The following is a 20,163-nucleotide window of genomic DNA, read 5'->3' as shown; positions in this document are numbered from 1 at the left end:
ACTTTAGGCCACACAGTTTAGTGTATGTATATACCTTAGTTATTAGTTTGTCCATTTCTCTATAGTCTGCGTTTGCATTTATTCTTGTTACCAGTCACTGCACCTTCCTTGTCTAAGTCTTCCTCACTTTGTCATTGTTCAGTGCTCTGTCTCAGTTAGCCTGAGTTTATGTATCCTAGTCCTCGCTTCTTGTATCCCTTCTTGTCTCTAAATCATATTGTTTAGTTAGTTTCTGTATGCAGTGTAGTTCCATGATTGCTGCTCCCAACAGGTAATTGCCCAAGGCCATTGGGTTTAAGTCTACACTGCCACTTGCCGACGTAAGACCAGGCGGCATACGAGTACCGGTAGACATTTACCGTCTTATGGGAAAAGGACTGTTATTGGCAAGAAGGCTCACTTGTGTGCTCTGTGGACTTAGACCTGGGTGTCCTAGGTGGCTACCCAGAAGACATCCAGAGGCCCCTCGGCTGAAGACCTGCAGTCCAGTATCCATAGTGGTACTACCCTTTCGTCTGTTCCGTCACTCTCCAGGCGTTCCCCAGGAAAACCCTGCTAAGGTTCACCAACACTCCCTGGTGAGTGTAACAAAGAGTATCTTCCCAAAAGACATTCTCAACAAAAACACCTACACCATCTCTCTCAATTTATTATTTTAGTAATAAAATATTATGAAAATAAAGAATAACCTATATTTATAGCAGAAGTAGTACACATCTTTACCTTGGATTTTTATAAATCTGACAATTGTTTCATCTGATTTATTATAAAAGTGATTCATTAACCTAAATTAACTTATAAAAGTAAGATAAGATACTGGGAACATCGTGTACATATTTTGTCACATGGTATTAATTCTCTTTTTCCATTCACCCAGAAGGGAATACCATTCAATGTGAAGCGTGATGAATCTGATATTTGTATTCATATATCTCTTGTTTATAAATTTACAATAGAGAGCAAAGGTCAAATCAATTAGCCAGAGTTACATGAACAGTGAAAGGTCAATAGAAAGCCATATTTTGCCATTAAAGACACAAACATTTATGCATATTTGTCTATCCTCCTGGATATACAAATGGTAGGTAAAACAGTATCTTCCACAGATAGTTCCAGTTCGTATACATTTCTTCTTAGAGGAATACTTCAGTATGGTGATTTCTGTATTTGTAAGTCCCCGCTCTCAGCTGCAGCCCCCAGGTGCCGGGTCTGCCGTGTCATCTACTGAATGGCAGACCAGCATTTCTTCAGTACCACAGCTTCTGCAGTGTCGGCACTATCTTGGTGGAGTCCAACCAATAAAACATTTGAAATTCCTCCCTGGAGCCAATCAGAGCAGCCCAGGAGATTTAAAGGAATTCCTCCAAGGCTAAACAGACACCAGTGCAACACTTGTCCTCCTCTCAAGAGGTTTGGTGTCCTGAGCTTATCCCTGTGGATCAGCTTCTAGGAATTCTTCATGTATTCTGCTTTATCTTGTCATCTCCAGTCCAGTCCATCTGGTCATTCTCTGGATCAAGTCGTTATCTATCTTCTCATCTCCAGTCCAGTCTGTCTGGTCATTCTCCGGATCAAGTTATCACACAGTATATCTTCTCTATTCCGCTTGAGCCCATCTGGTCATTCTCCGGATCAAGTCTGTATATATCTTCTCAGGTCCAGTCCACTCAGTGCGGCAGTTCCATTCAGTCCAATATTTGTTGGCTCCAGTTCCATTCAATTTATTAGTCAATCCATCCATCCTGAGACTCTACCCTTTCTGCCTTCATCTGTATACCCTGTAACTCGGTCAACTGAGAGTGGGCCAAGTTGAGGGGCTGTGACTTGCACATCAGGGGCCGCTAAAGTTCACACCTCCTTGCAGCGGCTTTTAGTGGAGACCACCCAGTGTGTTAGACTCTGCGCTCTCATTCTGGGTCAAGTGAAGCCACTCTTATGGTGATTCATGTGTAGAAACTTTATCCACCCAGCACAGTTTCAAACATCAGGTTCTGAAGTCACTCCTCCTCAAGGGCCATAGCCGGTTTCAAAACAAATTCCACCTTTGACACCTGTGATTAAACATTGATATCTGGAATGGGTGTAGTGGGAGGAGAAAGAGGAGGACAGCTGGATAGGGACACAGTCCAGCCCATATAACTATATATAAGGAGGAACTGCAAGCCAGCACTGCATCAGGGTAAAATGATGATTGAGTGAAAACCTCCTTCCCCATTAGATCTGGACTCGCACATGCGCAATCTGGATTCCCAACAGGGTAGTAAGGAATACAAGTTTGGTTGAGCTTAGCAGGGAAGTGAGAAACTCTACAATGATTCGGGAATTCCCCATAGAAGGGTAGGCAACTATGGAATAATTTCAAGTGGAGGCCTAGAGCTGTAGCTTAATCTGCACCATTGGTTAACATTGTGTGAAATGTTACACATCTTTTAGTGACATTCAATGAGCCGTATCTACAGTAGTTGTAATCAGTTTCCTACTAATTATTTCACTTACAGTACTTCCTCATGTTAATTCTAATATTTGAAGTTTATAGACTAGATTGCTCATCAAATGTACACTGATCACCATTAAATACAGTAAACTGTGCTGATAATAAATGAAACCGTGATTAGGAGCAGAAGTTAAAAAGTCACAGAAAGTGCCAGTGCCACATTTATCACCAATTAAATCCATACTGTATGTTTATATTCTGTGAAGATACATTTTAGCATATATACACCAAGTGCAATGCACTTTCAGGTTAACAATGCAATTTGTCTGAGTCTGAGAGTACAGGAAATAGATCAAATAAATTTTACATGCATGTGAAAAGCATCTCCCATCTATGAGTATGATATATTCATTATGCTTCCCATATGAAAATACAATGATTTTCAAAGATTTTAGATATTTGCAAATGATAAAAGCAACACTTAAACCATCAAAACAAATTTAGGTACCATGCCGTATATCACATTGTCCCATCTTTCCCTGGTACCTCCCCAACATCACAAAGTCTGGAAAGCCTTGCTGCTGCTCACCAGCTAGCTGTTTAAACACATGATGATCAAGGCAGGCAGAGAGTAGATGGAGGTTGGGACTGAGATAAATGGAGAGGATCCTGACAGAGGCAATTAACCCCTGACTTCAGCACTGAGGACAGCGCTGGAGTGTAGACTCACAGATCGCTTGTTCTTGCACAGGTCATCATATAATAATGCGGCATCAGTACAAGTAACCATTTGTGTTCATTAGCATGCTTTTTTTAATTAAAATTGAAATACAATTAGTTTAGATGCATCACAAATGTTGAAAGGTTTTACAATATTGTTTTAATACAAGTAAGAAAAACACAAAATTAGTATTTTTGACTGATTAACATGTCCTGTCATAGTGGGCAAAATCCTTTATTATATGTAGTATGTATATATACATATAATGGCTGCAATTCTGGATATTGAAGTGTATTATGTACACTCAGGGCCGGCGCCACCACTAGGCAGCTTTAGGCATTTGCCTAGGGCGCCGGCCACTTGAGGGCGGAACTGAGCCGCCGAGGAGAGTAGGAAGAAATCCTGTATGGCACACAACAGGGAGAAGGTTAGCCGTACGCCCACCCCCTGCATGGATCCCGCCCGTGGATCTGGATTAAACCCGCTGCCACACACCCCCCCCCCCTCCCTGTGCTGGTCGTCCGCATCAGCAGAAATCTTTGGCGGGGACCCCCCCTGGAGCCCGCCCATTGAGCTAGTGGAAATCTTCGCGGATGCCCCCCCCCCAGAGTGCGGTAATCCACAGTTTGCGCCCGCAGCCCCCCCCCATGTGGATCGGGTAGGAGCTGGTGAGCTAAGGGGAGAGGGGGGGTCGCTGACAGGGTGTGCACCTGTCCTGGATGCTACATTGCTATTGGGGACCATCTCTTTGAGCGCTTACCGCAGCCGCCAGTCGGTCCCGCTGTTATGACAGTGAGGACCCGGGAGTTAGAGCGTCTGAGGCGGGGGCATGATGCGGGTCACAGGGCAGAGCCAGGTGTGCTGCTGAGAGTCCGGGAACAGCCCAGGGAGGGAGAGCTGCTGCTGCCAGGGCTTCTATGAGTGCCTGTGTGGGGAACTGCATCATGCCCGTGTGACTGCGTGTGGTGACTAAGAGCCAGCCGGAGCCATGTCCCGGGACCCCGAATCCGTGGCCAGGATCACTGAGAAAACCTACAAGGTGAGGCGGACGCTGGGCGGGCACACGGTCGCTGTATATGGGGACAGTCCCAGGAGATGCCTGTGGCTTGGCTGGGCTGGTCAACCTGTGGCTCCCAAGAGGCTGGTGGAACTATAGTTGCCAGCATGTCCTGCCACATCATGTCTGTGTTTGTATTTCCATGGTCTCACATGTTGGTGGACGGGGGCGGGGGGGGGACGACACAGTCGGGGGGGTCGCCTGGGGCGCCGACAGGGCTTGCACCGGCCCTGTGTACACTTTGAATACAGTATACATATGTGCTGCATTTGATTAAATTTATTCTATACTGAGTTAATAACGTTTCTACTTTTTAAAAAATTAGAATCATCACTATACTTGTATACCTAGGTTAGTATTCTTAGCATGTAGTACAGATTAAAATACTATGGCATATATCCCATGGGAATCACATTTCCGCTCTCTAAAAGCATGTATTAATACTGTATATATGTCTTGTATGTCTGTAGTTTTAGACTGTGTCTATTAAATTCTGTTTTAATGTCACGTACTGTAATACGAGTCTACTTCTCTATCTTACATTTGCATAATAGACAAGGGAAAATGTAGACAGAAGCACCATGAGCTGGTATAGTGTGAACTATGTATTATTAGTTATATTCTTTTCAACCCTGATTGGAGCCTTTATAAAGAAAATGACATTATTTCTATGTTTCTATTAGACTGTGCCACTATCTGCTGCCACTTTCAGTATGACCTAGCACAACTCTGCTCAGTGTCAGGACATTGTTATTTTTACAATGAGATGTGTACAGCCAAAATTACTGATCTCTGTGGTTGGCACATATTCAAGAGCCTGAGTATCCTGCTAAAAGCAGATAAGTTGAATTGTGTATGGATGATTATAATCCACACATAATTCCTTGCCGGTGCATTTGCTATCTAAGCCAATTTTGTCTGTATGCCATCGGAGTAGCTGAAAAATGCTTAACTAAAAGCTTTCTGCTGGAGACTTGGTGTAAGCTTTTACTTCAATCCATTGCTTTAAAGATTGCTTGTTCTATGCCAAGTACTCTCTAATGCCTTCTGCTCTCATATAGCAGTTTATCCTTGAGGGTTCAGAATCCTCTTTGCCTTTGTAGTGGTTCATCACTGTGACCCATTGTTGGCAGGGCCCACTCACTTGTGATAATGCAATTTTGATGTTCTTGTGACAAAAGGTTAATGCTTCACACCACTGCATTCCCTGCCACTCTCACCCTGCATCTGTCCCTCTCACATTGCAAGTATTATCGTGCTCATACACATGTAAGATATTGTACGCGATGCCTGCGATTTCAATATATCCCTGTGACAAATCCCATGGATCGCATGCCATCACATGTGTCACCCAATGCGATGCGCAGGCCCACCGGCCACATCTCGTGTCGCCAGATATTATGTGCTGCACATAATATCTATCGCATTGCATGTGTGTTTTTAACCACATGCAATCGCTCGCAATGCGATCTGCAGTGGAAGTAGTCAGCGGGGTGGGCGATGGTGTTGAGGAGCTGGCGGCAAGTGGCAGGAGGGCTGGCACTGTGGCGCTGTGTGTCAGAGAGACAGTCACCCTGGTGATGCTTGCGTTCCACACATCAGACGCCTAGGCGCCTGGAACGCACAGTCTCTCTGACACACAGCGGCCAGCAAAAATATGACACTTCTGGTTTGCGGACACGGACACGCCGGCGGGAGGGAGCAACACAGTTCTGGTTGAATGGGGCACAGTATTCACCTCTATTTAAGGTAAGCACACTGTTTTATTCTTGTTACACACCTACACCTTGACAAAGGGGCGTGCCAGCCCCGAAACGTTGATTTTTGGCTGTTGTACCTATTACACGTTTTGAAAAATCCTACGAGTGCCACTGCTTGTTTCATTTCGACTTTATACACTGATCCAGAGGGCACCGGGGTGGTTGCAGCGTTGAAAGGAGTGCCGGGCCGCTATGCATATATATATATATATATATATATATATATATATGAATGAAAAAACTGAGCACTATAGCAAACAATGGTATATATCCAGACAGGGCAGCACAACCAAAGAACTCCAATGTAGAAGTCGGTGCCTTCCAAAATGAGTTTCCATAGTGGCTTGTGTGGTCAACCGATCAAGGAAATTTTATTTATTGTGAAGTTTCCTGAGATAAGGAGATCTTAAATTCACTAAAAAGATACATTTTCAACAATTTCAAATCAATTAACATCAATGTTAGGTTTCAGGGTCTAAATCACACATTTACTTACAGAGGATTTTTGACATCGAATTGGTCTAAATTACACATTTACTAACAATTTGTGACTTTGTTTTTAAATGTGTGATTTAGACAACACCAGGGTTGATTGATTTTAAAATTGATGAAATTTGATTTTAAGTACATTTACCTTTCTGTGTTAATAACCTTAGTATGAGCTAAACTGCGTGGAAATCCTTTTTTTTTTCTTTAAAATTTACTTGACTTTCCTTTTCACCTCTATTGAAGTACATTTATTTCTTAACATTTATATAACACACATATTATGCAGCTCTTTACAAATATTTATTAATTTAAGTTGTCAGTCCCTGCCCAGGCAGAGTTTATAATCTATATGCAGTCATCGTCAAGTCAATGTTAATGTCAATATTCATAATTTTGACACCAGAATGTGACACCCTTCCCTAGTTTTCAAAAAAAAAAAAGACTTTGCATGGAGTCCAGTGACAAGTTATTATGCTTCTAGATTTAGGCTCAGTATGGTCAATAATGCTAGATGCAGAAGCTGCTTTGACATTCATGGCCACTTCCATAACAATAGTTGCCTCTCCTACCAAATCTCTTTGGACTAGTATGTTTTAAGGTGGGCCATTGGCAAATGCTCCATTTGTTCTTTTAGTACAATAAAGCCGATCTGAACCATACAATTATTTTAAACTTGGCTAGATATTATAATCAAATAAACTAATCTCTTTCAAGAAAATAGCAGTGTGTCAATAAAAAAATAAAAAATAAAAATCAGGGTAGCTGAGTACGAGGGTAACTTGTTGTGTTAGCTAATTTCTAAGTAAAGATGTAAAATAGAAAACAATTAAAATTAAGATGAAAAGGCTAGCTAACGAACATGAATTTAAATACCAATTACACTTCTAAATTGGGACAAGTAGTAACATTTCAAGTACACATTAGCGCATTTCATAGCTTCAGTCCCCATTACATGTTCCCTTTGCTTTACAGACCAGCATGATTTACCACTGTAGCTTCAGTCTATTTAAACCCACTGCCAGCTTACATAGAAATGAACATTGAAGCTTTTTCATAGTTTTTCCTTTGGGCCCAATGGGCCTATAATTCTTAGAGACAGCTGTAGCCTCACAATTTATTTTTTGGCGACATCACTTTGATTGGAATGAATACACTGGTATTTGGGGACAGCAAGCTTGCAACGGGCTGGTGGCAGATGGAAAGAAATCTGTCCTTTTTGCTTTCACCTCTACATGAGCATACAGTCATCAATTTGCTCCATTAAGGAGTTGTCACTCAGCCCATCCAGGGTTTCTGGTAACCAGATTAGCTAAAAAACAATGTGGATGCAAAAAAAAACAACACTTTGGAGGCAATAGAAAAAATAGATTGCGGGCAAATTGAAAATCCTACAGCCAATTTCTGTAATGACTGTAATATTTTAAGTGATTATGTTTGCCACTTCTGATTTCTCCTTAGAGAGGACATTTTTTAATTAAAATTTAAGTAATGAGAACAGCTGAGATATGAGAGTTAGAGGGAAAACAGGAAAGAGATTAATAGGGAAACACTGTTGAATATTACAACATATCTGCATTGTGATTAATTATATAGTAATTGAAATAGCTTTAATCTCAAGTGTATACATTGAACATTTATGTTTGTGTATAGACAATAGTAATACACAATACCGATCTGCCACATTAATAAGCCCTGCTGACGTGTCAAATATATTACGTGTTGATAAACTGTAAACAATACAGCTTAGAAACAAATTAGCTATGTAATTGGAGACAGTGGTATACCTTGCATTCTCTTTACATATGTATTACAAGAATGGTAGTAAAAGTTAGAAGCTATGGGCCTGTTTTAAATGTGCTTGTAGAGACTATCACTGCTGCTTACATGGAAACAGCCGCAATTGCCCTAATATGAAATGCAGCAGGAGGCATCATGCCGGCCTACATCATAACAGGCACTACGTCAGTGAGGTGCAGTCAGGGTAGTTATTATTGAGCTACTGCGTGCTGACATTACTGTTGCTTGTGCTAACAGCCCAATGCATGTGATTTCACTGACGTAACTGCAAAAGGCTCATTCGCACTGCAGATCACAGTTACCATTTTATCAATAAGGACTATGGTTTGACACCTACAGTATGAACCAAACACGGCCCGCTGGCATCTAGGGGATGCCTTTAAAAACAGTTTTAAATACTAAGGGGGTATTCAATCTTCCTGTCAACCTCGAACCAATGTGGTGAGCTGTAGCCGTTGCAATCTCACCTTCCTGCCTTGACAGATAGTATATAAACCCCTGTGCCATTTCACCTGATCGCATAGTGTGGGTTTTGGTTCGGCAGCGGAGCAGAGCATCTTTGTGTTGCGTTTATATTTTTGGCACGGAGCTAAAGCTGAGGAACTACGTGAGCGGGACCAGGGAGAGGACCCTAATCTAGTTGAGGAGTGCAGCCTTTTCCAAATCAGCAGACTGCAAAATGCTGTTGTCTTCCTAAATTCTCAAAACAGGATACAGTCACTGTCTGCCCCTCCCTATCACCCTCTATGCCCCCCAGTCAAATAGCAGCCTCTCCCAGTCTCTTGTCTGTCTCACCCCATCATCTTTTCACTCCAAGTCACACATAGCCTCTGCCCATCCCGGTTTGCTTCTTTATATCAACCTCTGCCTCTTCCCGTCACCCTCAGTCTCTCCCAGTCACTGTCTACCTCTCCCCATCACATTCTCCCGGCTATCCCTCTGCCTCTCACACTCGTCCTGTCCCCCATTGCCTCTTTTCATTATCCCCTGCCTCTCCCTGTCTGATATAAGAGTAGTCTAAGTAGCAGACATTTTACCTGGTGTGTCTGCTGTTGAATTTGTGAACCACCTCACAGAGGTACCCAAAATTATGTTGCATCTGCTTCTCTGTTAAAGTTGAGTGAATAAGAAACTACAGCAATTGTGGAACAATGTCTGGGTGTCAGATCTTAAGTCAAGTGAAGTGTTCAGGGCCTCGAAGTTTTAGTTGGGGGAGGAAGGCAGTCAGATCATGGGCATCATGGTTAAGCCTTTCTGACAAGCTAGGGCTAGGGTGGCCAATCCCGGGATCGGGATCGGCGGGATCCCGGGATTTGGCCCCAAAATGTCCGGGATTTCAATCCCGGGATTGGAGTATCCAATCCCGGGATTTCGGGATTAGACTGCGCACGCGCAGTCTAATGCCGAGCAGCTTCTGAGCACCCGCTCAGAAGCTGCCCGGCTGTTCCCGACCCCGGCGTGCGGCCTGCGCAGCGTGACCTCTGACTGTCACGCTGCGCAGGCCACAGCAGCCTATCACAGGAGGTGACTGCTTCCGGCCGCACTGACCTCCTCCCCTCACCGTCCGCAGCGCTATGTTCTCCAGCCCGCCTATGTAAGGTACTGTAATCTGCGGGGCTGCAGCGCTGCTCTGTCCGCCCGCCCGCCCATGTCGATGCCCGCCCGTCCGCCCATGTCGATGCCCGCCCATGTCGATGCCCGCCCGCCCATGTCGATGCCCGCCCGCTCGCCCACCCCATGTCGATGCCCGCCCGCTCGCCCACCCCTTGTCGATGCCCGCCCGCTCGCCCACCCCTTGTCGATGCCCGCCCATGTCCACCCCCCACCCCCTGCCATGTCGATTAAACGGGTGGACAGGGCATGTTTTTCTTTTAGGGATGCCAATCCCGGGATCCCGAGAATCCCGGGATTGAGCATTTTTCAATCCCGAAATCCGGGATTGAAAAAATGCCCCGGGATTGGCATCCCTAGCTAGGGCTCACACCAAGCCTAATGAAGTCTTTGTCTGTTCTACAAAAAATGGGCTGAATAGTATGGAGTACTGTTGTATTTATGTGATTACAGCTGCCATGTAGTACAGGCTGAGTATCCGTTATCCGAATTATTCCGAAAACCATACATTCCAGAAAGTAAAAAAAAACTAAAACCACTACTAGGGACATCTATAACAGCACTACTGGGACATGATATGTAACTGGTACTACTGGGGACATCTGTAATAGCACTACTGGGGTCATGATATGTAACTGACACTACTGGGGTCATCTGTAACAGCACTACTGGGGACATGATATGTAACTGGCACATAATATGTGCACAAACATGATCGCTTAGCATTCAAATTCAGTGTCTGAGATAGTACACAAATTTTGTTTCATGTTTTGAAACCTTGTTTTATGCACAAAGAAAATATATTTGTGTCTGTTTCAAGTGTTTGATGTGTTTATACAACATAAATGTAAGATACCCCAAGATACTTAATTGAAATATAAAAATAATCTGAAATACGGAATAATCTGTTATCCAAAATTCTTCTGGTCCCGAGCATTTTGGATAAGGGATACTTAACCTGTATACTGTGCTACATCCAAGTAGTTAAACCAGTGGTGGACAAGGGAAGAAGTTGTACCTACTACACTACCACCCCATTACAGTATATTATAGTGCTTGCAAACTCTGACCCTAGTTTCAACCATATGTATTATGGTGCATTACCTTCTACAGTAAGCCTTCCAGTCAGATAATAGTAGGAATATTTTAAACATTTCTCAGTATCCTTTCACGTTTCAGTGTCTTTTCAAAGCTCAATAAAAGTAAACTGCAAGTCAAATAAAATAATTTCAATCCAACTGTATTAATCATTAGTGGTTTTCATGCAAAAAAAACAAAAAAAAACAGGAATCTGACAAACAGGAGACAGGATGCAAAGAACCAAGTGTGCGTTATTATGTCAGCCTTCCAACATGTCAGCATAATATTTAATTGGCTCGTCTTCAAACCCTCATACTACAATCATATAGCTGATTGTGACAAGTACATTGGAAAGCAACATATAAAAGAAACACTGTTCCGTTAGTCCCTGTCAGTCTGCATGGGGGATTGTAGATGTCTGAACAATTATAATGCATGAAAAAAAAACCTGAAATGCTGTCAATTATGTTGCCTATCTCTCATCTTCAGCATTTGCATTACATCTTCCACATTAATGAAATACAATACACATTTGGTTATTAAGTACAGAAGACCTATTTTTCTATTTAAATGATATCTCTTGATGCACAAAAATAATAAAAGAAAAAATGTGCGCAAACCAAGCTATTACAGCCACTTGCTTTTCAGTAAAACAAAAATAAATTAAATGTGTTCTTTACATTCACACTTTTGGCATCTATTTGTATTAAGCAAATGTATAAACAGGAGCACATGAAGAATGTGTACTCAGCAAATCTGTTGAATGTTATTCAATTTATATGTATTAACATTATTATGCTTTTTTGTTTACCTAGAACTTGTGGCAGTAGCCAACACACAGCAACAAATATGTACTGTATTTCACAAGTGTTGTGACTACAATATTTATCAATATCATTTTTCCATATACACTCTGAAGTAGTAAGCATGCTTGAGACAAATGCTATGTGGAAGAATAAGAAGCACAGAGATCCATTTTTCTCCATTCCATTTACATACATGTCACAAGTCGGAAACACCTACTGTCGGAGACAGATTAAGGCTCCAGGGGGCAGAAAAAAATAATGTGGAGATATGCTGTCTCTGCCACAATACATATATACATGTACATACACAACACACATACTACATACACACAAACACAGCGCACAAATGCAGTGTGTGTTGTGCATTTATATATATATATATGTATGTATGTATGTATGTATGTATATATATATATGCTGAGTGTGTTAATGATGTATGCTGTGTATTTTGTATGTATGTATGATGTGCCTATGTGTGCTTGGTGTATGTATGATGTGTGGTTATTAGTCCTAAGGGCATCCCCCTTGTCTTAAGTACCCCAGAGCCCCCATCGCCTTAATCCGGCTCTGATGCCCTACACATACTGTATTTCCACCAATAACTAGGGAAGGTCTGACGCTTGAATCCGGCCCTGCTCTTGCATAAGCATCCTGCTAAACAGCTCCTGTTCGACTGCATCTTGCTAAAAGGCAATGTGTAAACGCAGTCATAGATTTAAATGTGCAGACTCCTTCCTGCCAAACAGGTCCCTTTAAATGGGACTTGTCAAAACGCAATTTGTGGACGCATTCTATGCTTTATGTGTTCTGTACAATTTAGAATGATTTTTAATAAACCAAATATTATATAACATGTATTCTACATTTTTCCAACACTTTTTTTCATGTATTCATTGAATTTTACAATTTTATTTATAATATAGTTTTTTATTACAATCCAAACAATATGTATTTTTATATATGCTATTTTATTCCATGTGGTTCATTTTTCCCAATTATTATATTATACAGTATACCTTATATCTTTCACTGACCATAAACTGATGAGCATCATGTCTCTAAATGAATGAGCAATGTGCAGAACTTAAATAAGCATAGCTGACAAATCAGTTAGGAAAGAAGCTTACACTTTGTTTACTGTACTTTGGAACATAAAATGTTGTAAATCTTCTCCTCTCTTGGAGAATCTGAGATGTAGGGAAACCCTAAGAACACTTTTGGGGTCTTCTATTAGCAGCTTGCCGATTCTTTTGCCTTGAGGACGGTGGGGGAATCCTGATGCCAGCAATCTATTCCCTGTTACTCTTTATCAAGTTTTATAGTAATTGGATATCGCGATAAATGACCGATTGTCATTATCGCAATAATGACAATAGGTCATTGAATGTGATTAGGGAAGCCAATCCCAGGGCAGTTTTTTAATCTCAGGATTCGGGATTAAAAAATGCTCAATCCCGGGATTCGTGGGATTGGTTTACTTAATAAGGCAGACCGGTGCGGCCTGCACAGCATGACCTCTGACCATGTCACGCTGCGAGAACCAGGGACAGGAGAAGCGCATGCGTTATCTAATCCTGATATTCTGGCAATTTTGGGGCCAAATACTGGATGTTACCAATCCCAGGACTGGCCATCCTCGAGAAATTCTTAAGGCTGAAAATGCATTCATTCCTGTTGCAACTTTCCTGGGACAAGTATGTGAGACTGTACATGTACAACGTGTTTTAAGTGTGAATTTGATGTTTAACTACTAAAATTACAATTGAAGTGAATTAAAAACCTTGCACACTATAAAACACACACACATATAGTAGTCTATAAGAAGGTACAGATTCTTCATTAGTATAAACAACCTGTATACGTGGTAAACGTTTTCAGGACACATGGATAGATTTGGCAAAAGATCTGGGTGCTCCCGACCAATTGAAACTATCAATCGCTCAAATCGTTCTGTGTGTATGAACGATATATCGGACGATGCGCATACCCGCCGGTCATTGGTAGAGGTCGATGATCTTTCCTGCATGCAGAAAGATCACAGACCAATCATTAGCGATGTGTACCAATCGTTTCATGTGTATGCACGATGAATGATTTGGTAAGGCTAATTAACTGGTTCCCTCTCCCTCCACCATCGTTAAAGATCAATCGTTCATGTGTAATCATTTGCTCAATCGTTCATCATTTGGCACCAAATCGTTTGTGCAGGACTTCAGAGGAAATCTTTAACTAGATTGAATCGTTGGCCAAATCTATCCGAGTGTACGCACCTTTAGTCCCATCCGCAGACCAACATAAAGTAACAAAAATACAGTGCAAAAGCCCCTCCCTTAAATGTGAGTGGCACCGGAGCAGATGTCACACCGTAGGACACTGGTGTGAGATTGGACAATGCAAATGCCAAAGGTTTGCTTAATTTGCTGCTTTTGCTACACTTAAATGACCATATAATAAACCAGTAAACCACATTGTAATTCTTATTTTATTCCAGATATCCTTGGCCAGCTTTATTCAAAGAGCTTCATAAGAGATCACTACTTGAAGGTTTAAGCAGTGATAATAATAATGCTAATCATTTTATTAATATAGAGCTCTCTCCAATAATACTCAGGGCACTTAACAGTTAGAATGAGCATAACATAGCACAGAAACAATGCAGTACAGAAAATGTTTCCATAAAATAAAGCACCAACTACCTTCCTAAAAGCACACACTTGAGGAGCCCAGTTAAAGGCCTCTGCTGTTCCTCACTGTACATCTTACCCTGTCACACCAGGAAGAAGTCCCTGGCATGAGCCATCTTAAGGGCCCCTTACACTTGTGAGATTTTTTGAGATTTGATCCAATTTGAGTCAATTTATCTGACAAGATCTGATGTGCCTGTCTGACAAAATCTTATGTGCCTGATGTGTAGGACACAATCCACAATCCTGTGCCATTGGGTATAACCAAGAGATTGGAAGAGATTGAACCTCCTGCACATAGGATAAATCTCGAGTCAATCAGGTTCAATTTGTTGAACAATAAGTTGAACAAGTGTAAGGGGGCCTTTACATTCTTGAATGGCAAGAGCATGGCTTTGATACAATATCTGTTAAAGAAGCAGAGCAGAACATTTGTCCATTATCACAGACGATTGGTCACAGGAGATAAGGTATTTAATATAACGATCAATAAAACTTGTAGTGATGGCTTATGAAGAAAAGGAAGCATGTAATAGCCTTTCTTTCAGCCTCATTTACATGTAACCAGATAAGTGATGGAGATGATTAAAAAAACATTCAGTGGTATCAAGAATATTTAGCAGCCTAGAATGAACAAATGCTCTTTGAATTATAATTTATTTACATGCTTAATGTCACAAAACTATACACGTGTATAATATTTCACAATATAAAATTGATGGTATGAGTCATTTCAAGCAGATCCATTAATAATGCAGCTGTTTTTGTTGTTCTTATCTCACATTTTACCACAATATCACATCAAAAGTTACTGGGAGCCTAAAAACATAACCATGTGAATGGACAACCTATCAACCACATTGTGTGATTTGCAAGAGGGATATTCACTATCAGCAGGGCCGGTGGGGGGGACCGGCCGCGCTGCCTGGGGGGTAGGAGGCAGGATCGCTCCACTGGCGGGCAGGTCCACCGCTCCTGCCGAGTCTCTCTACAAGTGTGGGGGACTTTGAGACAAGCCCCACCGCTCACCTGGTCTACGGCGGGAGGGGTGCGGCCACCTAGTCGGTCCGTGCATTGTGTGTGTGATGGTGTGGGCGCCGCTCACCTGGCTCCAAGTTGGGGGGGGGTAAGGTGGCAGGCTCCCAAGTGCCGGCCTCCAGTGGCCGGCGCCCCCAGGCAATGCCTAATGCTGCCTAGTGGTGGCGCCGGCTCTGACAATACGGCCTTAGAGGCTCCATACACTACAACAATTTTGCACAATTTTGTTCGATTCCGACTTTTCGGGGCAATATATCATTTGTAAAGTGGAAAATTGTATGCTTTTTCCACACGATCCGAACTGAAGCATGGTCCCGTAATTGTTGGTTCGGGGCCCCTGGGTTGCTAGTGTTGCAGTATTGATTCATCGGAATCACATGGAATTGGATGGAAAATGGAGTGTTTTTGTGCATGCAATGTATCCCAGGATGTTTGGCTTGCATTTCCAGCCCCCCACCCCAGCCCTCTAATCCAGACCCTCAGATATATCTATGGTACAACTGTATACCATCAGAGCGTGGCTTCATCAATCTTATGCACTATATCTTATACAAAAATAGATCAAAAGTACAAAATAGTAGGAAGGTCCAGGGAGAGTTCGTCCGACTTCAGGTCAGAGAAATCGTTGTAGTGTATGAGCCCTTTACACAGGATGGCAATTCCAAAGAGCAATCATTTCTCTTTGCATTACATCAGTTTTATTACTGCCTACAGCACTCACATTCATTAACACTCAGTGTTGGAGAACTTTGTGAATGTTCTGAAGTGCATAGTACACTATGCTGCAGGGGCTAGATTTCAGGACAAGCTATGAATGCCACACACAAAGGTAGGACATGTATGTATATGGTGTGTGAGGGTGGGCGTGTGTATCGGCATTTGCAGGACAACGTCTGGTGAACTTGCAAGGCTGGGAATTCGCAGCCTTGGGAATCAAATAGAATAATCTCCTTAGTCTCCGGAACATGGTGGGCAGCATGTTTCCAGAGACTTTTGCTTGCATGGTAGACTCTGGCACAATGCCAGAGTCTACAGAACCATAAAGAATAAGGGACCAACCTGGAGTCTGCACACAGGTCCCCTCATCTGTTAAGGAGGAGAAACCATATTTTAGCTATGTCAGTCACTTATATGGTTATGGATATACTGTGTAAAGATTTACAGTAGATCTCATGTTCATGTCAGATAACCCAAAGAAGGAAAAGCCTGAGGTGGGAAGAAGCATGAAGCAGCCTTTTAACTATACTTCTCTACTTAAAATGCTGAGAAGTATTCTTAATTGCTCTAACAAAAAATATATATACACACTTAGGGCGAAATTTGATAGGATGAGATTCAGAAAGTGAGAGATTTGGTAAGAAATCTCCAGGTTTTTTTAAAAGCGGCAATCATTTACACTGTAAAGCCAGTTTGATTTTGTAAATGATTGCCGCTTTAAAAAAACCTGGAGATTTTGTACCAAATCTCTGACTTTCTGAATCTCTCATCCTATTATAGTTCACCCTTGATTTCCTTGTAACATCACCATTCAGTGACCAAATTACAGTGTCTCAGAAAGTGAAAGGACACCAAAATCTTGTTTAAACACTGACATCCAGCTCTTGCAAATTTGGGGAAAACATGTTTTGTTTATAAATAGATATATTTCTACAAAAACAGATACCAGGCAATGATAATGGTATGCAATAACACCAAAGGTCACTGAATATAGATTGAACTCCTATTGATCCATTATTTATAGTCTCATTGATTGTAGAAAATGTAATTTTTAACTATATTTTAATAAAATCTTGAAAATCTAGACAATGGCCTCCAGGTGCTGCCTCAGCCAGCGGGGTGGGGGTGTTTCTCTACATCAGCAAAAAATAAATAAATACATAAATTATACATATAAGTGTGTATATATATATATATATATATATATATATATATATTTCGTCCCACTGTCGATGCAGCGAAGGCAGCACACGGTCAATATATAAGCGATGAGGCAGGAAACTTAAGCAACGTTTCGATTTTATTTCAAAAAATCGTCATCAGGCATAAAACAGAATGACAAGTGCTCACCTTATATCCCCCACTCCATCCTGCACGCTCCGGCACGTCTCCCGCCGCCGGACTCACGCATCACAAGTGCGCGCCACCGTCGCGTCCGTTGCCATGGTCACGTCTACAAACGTTGCTTAAGTTTCCTGCCTCATCGCTTATATATTGACCGTGTGCTGCCTTCGCTGCATCGACAGTGGGACGAAATATTTATGTGCCTATTCACAGGCTATTGGTCTGCACCGGGACTTTGAAAATTGTTTGGTGGAGTTGCTTGGCCGCAGGACATTGTATATATATATATATGTATGCACCCCCCTTCCTTAATAGAGTTTGCACAGAATAGCTGGACATGCTCCGATTGAAACACTTCACTTTTGCTTCAACTTTACTGAGTGCTGGTTTGTGTGTCATTTCTGTCACGGGGGGGGGGGGGGGGTAAGTGTGTCGATATTACTATGTTTTAGACCTTGCACCTCTTTAAATCACAGTGGGTGTCGCCTTTGCAAACAATTGTACAAGGCCGGGGGGCCGCGGTGTATGTAATGCGAGGAGGGGGGACAGGCCCGCATTACATGTAATGTAATGCAGGGGCGCGGTGCCTGTAATGTGTGTGTGTGTGTGTGTGGGGTTACCTGCTGCTTTCTGACGCCTCCCGAGGCCATTTTGGATGTGGGCAGCCAGCCCAGGGGGTAGCGCGGCCGGCCCATTTTTAAGGAGCTTTGTACCAGCCCACCGGGAAATGGCCCAGTTTCCTGGTGGGCCAATCCGCCCCTGCAATTCTATATATATATACAGTGTTGTGCAATTAGCATTACTTGAACTTTAGCCTTCTCTTGCTTTAAGCTTGTGTCTGCTGAGGAGTGCTCCTGCAGCTGTTTGTCTAGCTTGTTGATCTGGCAGTCGAGCTTGTATCTGCTCAGGATTCTCAGCTGCTCCTGCTGCTGTCTTACTTTTAGCACCAGAGGACACTCTGACCAGAGATTGATTTACTTTAGGAGGCATATTGTAGCTCACCTGAACTCCCAACTCTCCCAATTTTGCTGCCCAAATCAATTGTCACCCCTCTGTGAAGTTTTCATCTAAATTTGCACACGAAAAGGCCCAGAACAGGCTCCCCTGGTCAATTTTGTGCATGGCTCCCACCAACAGGTATTCACACAAGGAACCCAAGCACAAGTCAGGCATCCCCGAGCATATGTCATCCGTCTGTGCAACTTCCATCGAAATTCATCTAGTGGAAGGCCCAGAACACGCTTCCTGGTTCAAAGGTTTGCTCAGTGTACACCAACTTGACAGAGGACAGGGAAGGACAGAGGTCCTGGCCACTCCAATAGGCCATCCAAACCATTTGCAACCCCTCTCTGAAGTTATATTCCAAATCCGTCCAGCCGAAGGCCCTGAACACATTCCTTATGCCCATAGTGTGCCCAGCATACATCTCTCAGTGGTTGCCTACCGGATCTGATCACATTTTTTTCTTAAACCCCATGTCCCTTACCCCTTATGTTATGCAAATTTCCTGACCCACTATGTGTAGTTGCCTGACCCCTTTTTGAGCCCCCAGGACCCCCACGTGATGGGAGTTGAAGATCTTAGTGGCCGTGAACCTAATCTGGACCCAATCAAGCCACCTCGCATTGGTTTCGTCCAAATCCATCCAACAGTGTCTGAATGCATACCAGACAAATACTGGCCCTTATTCTGATTGACGCGTACTTTTCCGCATACTTTCGGATCGCGTCTTTACGGCGTCTGCGCATGCGTGGAGAACGCAACGCGCATGTGCCACGCCTTGACTCCGTACCTGTTCGGGCAAATCCCGTACAAAACTGTTCACCGCAATCAGTCGGGAAATATGGGCGTATTATGGGCGTCATGCGGAATGACACATGGGCGTAGTTTCAAAGTGGGCAAAACGGGGCGGAAACATGGGCGGACACGGGGGAGTACACTTATGTTGGGGGGCGTGCATTCGGATACCACTCCGAATGCACGCGAACAAAAAGGGAAGAAATGTGCGGTGTCCAAAAGGCTACTATTGCTTTGCGGACACCACTCGTTCCTGCGGTAGGCGAACGGACCGCCTAATGACTACAAGCATTAACACCTGAACCCAATAGAATCGACTCCTTTACTCATTACTCACTAATAGGATGCTTGTCAGTGCTTTAATTGAAACCATTGCACTTCAATTGCTGTAAGGGTTAATGTGTGCAATGCATGTGTTAGGCATGCTTGTAAGGATATATTGGCATCTAATTGATTCCAATTCCAAATAAGCATTTTTGTATGAGGATAGGTAATTGAATAAGTGGGTCATGTGATGTATTGCAGAATAGACATAATAGTTGGGTTGTTTGGCGTAAATACTCCGCTTACGTGCGGAAGCACCGCTTGACTCCCGTTTGGATGCGGTATTCCCGTGCATACTCTGTAATACTCTGTAATACCGTGCAGAATCGGAGTGTTTCTCCCGCACACGCATGGTTTGTATGTCGTCCGTAAACACGCCCTGTTCTTAAAGAGTGAGTCCGTCCGAATGCGGAGGACACGTGGGCTTTCTACGGACGATAGCCGCACGCGACAGCACACCGTGGCGTGCGGACCGCACCGTAAGAATTCGGGAATATCCGCACC

General features: G+C 42.8%; 1 protein-coding gene and 1 long non-coding RNA gene across 6 annotated transcripts in view; one reads left to right on the top strand and one right to left on the bottom strand.

Annotated features, from left to right (window-relative positions):
• Positions 1 to 20,163, bottom strand: part of RELN (reelin) — a 479,555-nt gene that overhangs the window by 219,893 nt on the left and 239,499 nt on the right. The gene's annotated exons all lie outside the window — the stretch shown is intronic.
• LOC146074656 (uncharacterized) overlaps positions 3,650 to 20,163 on the top strand; it is a 164,592-nt gene continuing 148,078 nt past the window's right edge. For both annotated transcript variants that reach the window (XR_014473447.1, XR_014473446.1), the window contains exon 1: positions 3,650 to 4,194. This is a non-coding gene — a long non-coding RNA (uncharacterized LOC146074656). The remainder of the gene's footprint in view (positions 4,195 to 20,163) is intronic.

Source organism: Crinia signifera, chromosome 4, assembly GCF_055691185.1.
Source record: "Crinia signifera chromosome 4, ASM5569118v1, whole genome shotgun sequence".
NCBI classification, from domain to species: Eukaryota; Metazoa; Chordata; class Amphibia; order Anura; family Myobatrachidae; genus Crinia; species Crinia signifera.
The sequence above is the reverse complement of the archived record's forward strand: the minus strand, read 5'-3'. Positions and strand labels throughout refer to the sequence as shown.